The sequence below is a fragment of the Lepisosteus oculatus genome, chromosome 16 (assembly GCF_040954835.1).
Source record: "Lepisosteus oculatus isolate fLepOcu1 chromosome 16, fLepOcu1.hap2, whole genome shotgun sequence".
NCBI lineage: Eukaryota > Metazoa > Chordata > Actinopteri > Semionotiformes > Lepisosteidae > Lepisosteus > Lepisosteus oculatus.
Genome location: NC_090711.1, coordinates 20006358 through 20012661, shown reverse-complemented (window position 1 = coordinate 20012661; position 6304 = coordinate 20006358).

The following is a 6304-nucleotide window of genomic DNA, read 5'->3' as shown; positions in this document are numbered from 1 at the left end:
AGGAGGTGAAGGTCTGTTCGGAGATGGCTGACCTAGCGTTTGACTGCCTGATCATACGTTCTCTGACTTCTGCATCTTGAGGAGTGTCTTCAACCTCCCACCCTTCCCAGTAATGAGTCGTACTGCTCCCGCTGTTGCAGAAAAGTCTTCACACTGGTGCTGCTTCTACAGGTTGGCACCCTGGCCAGTGGCCAAGAGCAGAGACCCACAGTCTGGCAAAATAATGTGTAAGAAATGTCATCCAGCAATATTCAGCAGTTGTGGAACAGATGTCATAAACTTGTTTTCATCCATCTTACTGCTATCTTTTTTTTACCGTCCTGGTAGCCTTTGAAGATCATTTCGTGTGTGTAGTGTTTTCCTGAAGAACAGGCTGTGTAGAAATATTTCTAATAGAATGTTTAAATCAATACTGCAATATTACCTTGTAATATGCACTAAAATAGCATATTTCAGATGAAGCCCGCTGTATTTGCTTCACCCCTTCACACTTTGCAATCCGAGGCAGCTGAAGCAACACGTCTCTTCCCATGAAGTCTGTGTCCATACTATGGCTGCTGTAGTGCGGGCTCATGGATTTTTTTTGTAATGGGAACTCAAATTAATCAAATCCGTTGGTGTATTTATATAATATTCTCGTGTACAAGTAGAATAGTTGAACCTTCCAATGAAAGACTGGCAGGAGACAGTGGGAACTCACCACACCTGGACTGTTAACTCGATCAACCTTTTTTAATAGCCTTGCAAATAAGCTCACACTGTAGGATATGCGCTTGATGCTGCAGAGGTGTCACATTTTACTGTACATGTCAAACTAGTTGCTTTCTGTTGCAGATGCGTTTCCGTAGTGATTTTTTTTCCCCCATAGCCTCTGCTTTATCATTTATACAGTCTGCCTGTTACAGAGACATTTTCATGTCTATTTGGGGAAAGCATGTAGATTCCTTTACTGCTGTGAGTTTTGCATTGTCCTGAAAGAAACAGTGCCTTGATCGAAAGTGCTCCCTAATGTATGGGGCAGCATGCTGTTTGACCACGTCTTCCTCGAAGAATTAATGATCCATTATTTCTTCGAAAAGTGGTCCCAGACCTTTTCTAGATATCCCTCTAGATGTGAACCTTCAGTGGATGCTTTGGCTTGTTCACATATCTCCCCTTTTTGTAAAACGACATGGTTGAAAACTGTTCCAGAGCCACGGTTTCATCAGTGAAAAGTACATCATGAAATGCCTCTCCCTGCTCAATCTATTGAAGCACTTGTTTGAGCCTTTCCTCTTTATTTTTTTACCCCTATCATGGGGCATGTTGGTTTTTTATATCTCCATCTAAGCCCTCTGTGCACTCTTCTTATCAATGTCAGCCCCACAGCCATCTTTGAACTTGCACCGCTGATAGCTTATTTTCCTCTGTCAGTCTGTTAATGGCTCGCACAGTAGTAAGTTACTTAGCTATAAAATTAGTGTGTATTTGTACTTTTCCAAAGTTATATACCTTTGCATCTTCCTTGGTTTAGATTCTCTTTGCCTCCTCTCCCCTTGATGGTGTTGTCTCACTGTTTTCACAAACAGTGATGTCAGCCAAAAGCTGTACAATGTCTCTTGTTGACTTCCCGTTTGTTTTCATCTTCATTATTTGATGTGAGTCTTCTTGATTTTGGCCATAGTCGGTCTTCTTACCAGAGCTATAGTGCAGTATGTTGTCTGTCCCGAAAAATGGTACAGATAAACATGTACTATACTGACTACCTAATATCTGGGAAACATTTCTTTCCTCAACTCAAGCACAGTATAAATTCCTGAAAATTAACACAATACACCAGGAAATGTGATGGATGCATTAGGAAGTCAATGCAATTCTATTAAAGCTGGGTGTGACTTTGCCTGATCTGCCTGCTGCTAAAAAAAAAAAACTATCCCTGACATAGTTAACAGGGCTTAGCCACTTGTAAGAGCAAGGTGACTTTCTGCTTTCTAAACCATTTTCTAGCTTAAGTCATGCAATGTAATTTCACGTACATTATATTTTGCTCTTCAATAAACTGAGAAGAGCTGTGTCATGGACAAACTTAATGTCCACCTGTGTTTGCTTATGCAGTCATTGGTGTACAAAGTGCACAACAGAGGGGACAAGACAGCCCTGTGATGATCCAATTGAAGTGTAGCAAATGACAGATAAGCACTTTCCCAATTTGACCTGTTGGGAAGTTTAGTACCCACCTTGTCAGGTTCTCATTCACACTGAAGGGCTTTGAGAGTTTCTGTGGAAGCAACGGTGGTTGTATTGTGTTGAAAGCAGAAAAGTTGGCTAATAAAATCCTTACAAAGGTACCTGGCTGGTCCAGATGTTGATGACCAGATTTAACAATGTGTGTATTGCATCATCTACTCCCCTCCTTTCCCAGTATGCAAACTGCAGGGGGTCCATGAGGGGCTTGTGTGCTGTGTGAGGTGTTGCTTCACTATTCTCTCAAGAGTTTTCTTTGGGAGAGATGTAAGGCCTACGGGCCTTAACTACATTTTTAGGAATAGGAATAATGATCGATTCTTCCGCAGAGAGGGAATGATCTGTAAGCTTAAGGACATCTGGAAGGGAAAATTTAAAAATATTACAAAGCTGGTCTGCACAAGATTGTAGGACCCTACCACACACTATCTGGACCTGCACTTTTCCTAAAGTCTATGTACCTTTGCTCTGTCAATAAAGAAAACCCCTTCATATATAAGGTGAATAGCACTATGAACTGAGGTGGTTGTAGATTTCAACTCAAAGTGGGTATAAAACACATTTAGGTCATTGGCCAGCTGTTGCCCATCCGTGCCATTTAAGAGGTATAGTGCTGTCACTACACTTCTGAGGGAAATGGCACTGAAACCAAACTATTAACATCTGGTCACTATTAATGATATTAATAACTTAATTTCAAACTATTTTGTTCAGGGTTGTTTTCATGACCTTTGCTTCTGAAACTCCTATTTTTGAGCCGGGATGCTCCAGATGTCAATAACTCTGCCAACAAATGACTGAGCCTTCAAACTACAGGCATTTTAAAGGCTGCAATTATTGAAAATGTCCACAGATTTTATTTAAACTATCTAGTACCTGGTTGCTGTTACACCATGGAAAACCAGGGACTGAAGTGGACAGATTTCACAGATGTCTGCTCTTCCTGTGTCAGTTACGAGTTATGCACAATACTGGTTAAAACCTGCCAAGGCACCCACATGCAGTAAAGCGGTAACCCCCCAAAACCCAAAACATAACAGCATTATAAATCCCAAATAGACACTGTGCAGCATAACATTCCCTGCCCCCTTCACAAAATGAAATAATCACAGTTCTCAAAGCCTGTGAAAAGCATTGCTGGAAGTAGTGCTGGCAAGCAATAAAAAACCAGTTCAGTCTTTAAGCCAGGCTGGTTGTGGAGAAGGGGCTATGGGCTGCTCTCCCACAGGAACCGATGGCTCTACCAGGACGTCCATCGCGCCTGGGGGGTCCAGGGGCATTTGTAGCTCTTGGCCAGTGTGACCTATCAGAGAGGAAGAAGGTGGTGGGACCCAGCAGCTCTGTGACCTGTGAAGGAAAAAACCAAAAAGACTGGAGCTTGTCCTGCCGATTGGGCCTTCGGATCTGGACCCAATCCTGGACAGTGATCCCACGTGGCTTCACCCTGTGTAATCTGTCATACTGCCTTCTCATGTGATGCTGGTGTCTGGTCTCCCTGCTGTGGGTGCGCATTGGAGGGATTAGACCTGGGTACACTCCTGTCCAGGGGCATTTTTTAGCTCACTGCTGAGCATAACGAAGGCTGAAGTGTTGCCAGTCTTGGCATGCTGTGTGGGCCTGTAGTGAAGGAGAGTGCAGAGTGGTGTGGCTGAGAAGGAACAGCCCTCGGAGAGGTGGGCTCTGAGGCTGTTTTTGAGAGTGTGGTTCAGGCGTTCCACACCCCTGTTCCCATTTGGGTTGTAGAAAGCCATGTGAAGATGTCGAATGCCTCGGTCAGCCAAGAAACCCACTCTAGACAAACTGTGCCCATTGTCAGCTGTGGTGATGGTTGGCAGCCCCCAGCAGGCAAAGGGATTCCAGGAAGTCTGTGACCGCTTGAGTAGTGACTGATCATGTGGAGGCTACTTCTGCTCATTTTGAATGGAAGTCATAGGCCACTTTGAGGATGTGCTGATTGGGCAGGAAACCACGCAGCTCCCCACAGATGTCCAGTTGGAGGTGATCCCAGGGCTTGGCCGGCCAGTCTAGGGGAGGAGGCCTTCCTGTTTACCTGCTAAGGAAGCAGGCCTTGCAGTTTCTGACCAGTGCCTCTATATCCTGGCCACCACACCAGATTCCGGCACTATTGCTTGACCATAACGGTGGCCAGGTGTGCCATCTGGAGAGCATGTGCTTGGAGATGAGCTGGAACAACTGTGTAGGTCCCCTGTGCAACACAGGAGTTGTTCCAGCAAAAGCTCATCTTTGAGAAGGAAGGGAGAGAGACATGCTCTGGAGTGGAGTGTAGAGCATTTGGATGAGGTCAGGTTGAGTGCGTCTGATTCAGGACCTCCAGGAAGGTTAGGAAAGGAGCGGGACAGTAGATCTGCAACTACCTTCTCGTGTCCTGGAGTGAACTTCAGTGCAAAATTGTATTGCTGGAGTCTGAGTGCCAGCACGGTGAGGGCCTAGTTGTCTGTCCCCAATGTGAATCTACAACCATACAAATACATGTGTCACTTCTCACATGCCCAGACCTCTTGCTCCCCCCAAAGAGTACTTCTGTTTTGCTGGACTGAGAGCCTGGGAGGTGTCGTGAGTGATGAAGGTGGGGCTGGGGAGGTCAAAGTGTGCCAGGACAGGCAGTGAAGTGAGCTGAGCCTTCAGGAGATGGACGGCTTCAGAGCAAGCATGAGTCCAAACCCAAGGGGCATTCTTCTGCAGCTGATGAAGCGGAGCTGTAGTGGCTGAGTAGTGTGGCAGAAACTGGAGATGGTAGGTTGCTTCTTGCAAAGGAACAAGTAATAGGTTTATTCCATGCTGAAAAAAAAGAAGAAAGAGAACACAACGTTTCGGCCGTGGAGCCTTCTTCAGGTGTGGCGCTGTCTATAGAGAATCCGAGGAAGGAAGTGACATGTGCTGGTGTGGTAAGCTCTGGGATGCACTGAATGGCCTCAATGTTGGTCTGCAGCTGGGTGAGGCTGGCACCTGCAAGATGAAAACCCACAAACTTGGTGTTCAGCAGAAAACATTTTCTCTCTGTAGAGGGTGAGGTGGTTGTGGTGATGCACCTTGAACACCCAGTGGAGGCACTCATCATGGCTGGCACGGGTTAGGCCACAAACCACAATGTCACCTTGACATTCCAGTGAAGTAAGCGATGTCCACTTTTTGGAAACAGATCTCAATCTGAAGGGTACCCTTGTGTAGCGGAAGACGGCTGTCAAGTTCTGGTTGTCAGGATGGAGAGGAATCTGGAGGTATCCCTGATGAAGATTGAACTTCGTAAATACCGTGAAACCAGAAAACTGTGGGGAGGAGGTACTTGGCTGGTATGACAGCTTTGTTCACTGCCTTCAGGTCCACGCAGACTCGCAAGCCCCAGACTTCTTCGCAACCACCAGATTGGACACGTGTTTTCTCAGCCAAGGCCATGGAACACTGCAGGCCACTGGGACTGCCACGGAGGAATGATGGTGAAAATGGCTGAGCCGCTGTTGTCAAGCAGAGAGAACCTGAGGTGTGTGAAAGGTACAGTCCCAGGAAGTTGGTGCCATGGCAAGACATGTGAAAATTAAAGGCGGAGATAGACCTGGAGCCAAGGTGTGCCAATAAGAACTGTGGTAGGAGCAGGGGATGGCGAAGCGGAGTGCCGCAGGGGGACTGGTGCTGAACGGCAGACTTCAGCAAAGTGATTATACTTGCAGCATGGATGCCCTGGTGACATGAGAGGGTGACCCTCGATTCCTGCATTGGCTGGGAGGAGACTCATGCAGCTGCCACATGTGCAGCACGTCTGCATCTTGTGTGTGTCTGGGCTGCACGACTGCTGCTCCACATTGGCAGGCAGTGAGTGCGGGAGAAGGAGAAGGGATGAACGCTAGTGAAGAGGACAAGGCAGCGGTGGCCTCCGTTTGAAACGCTATTTGAATAGCCTTGTTCAGCGCTTGGTCATCTAATGCTGCGAACAATCTTCCTCTGACTTTCGCGTCATTTGTGTGCTCCACTGGCTGCTCTCTTATGAACTCGCCCTGCATCACGCCAAATTGGCAAGAGAAGGCCAGGGCGTGCAAGTCTGCAACAAACTGATGCACAGACTCAC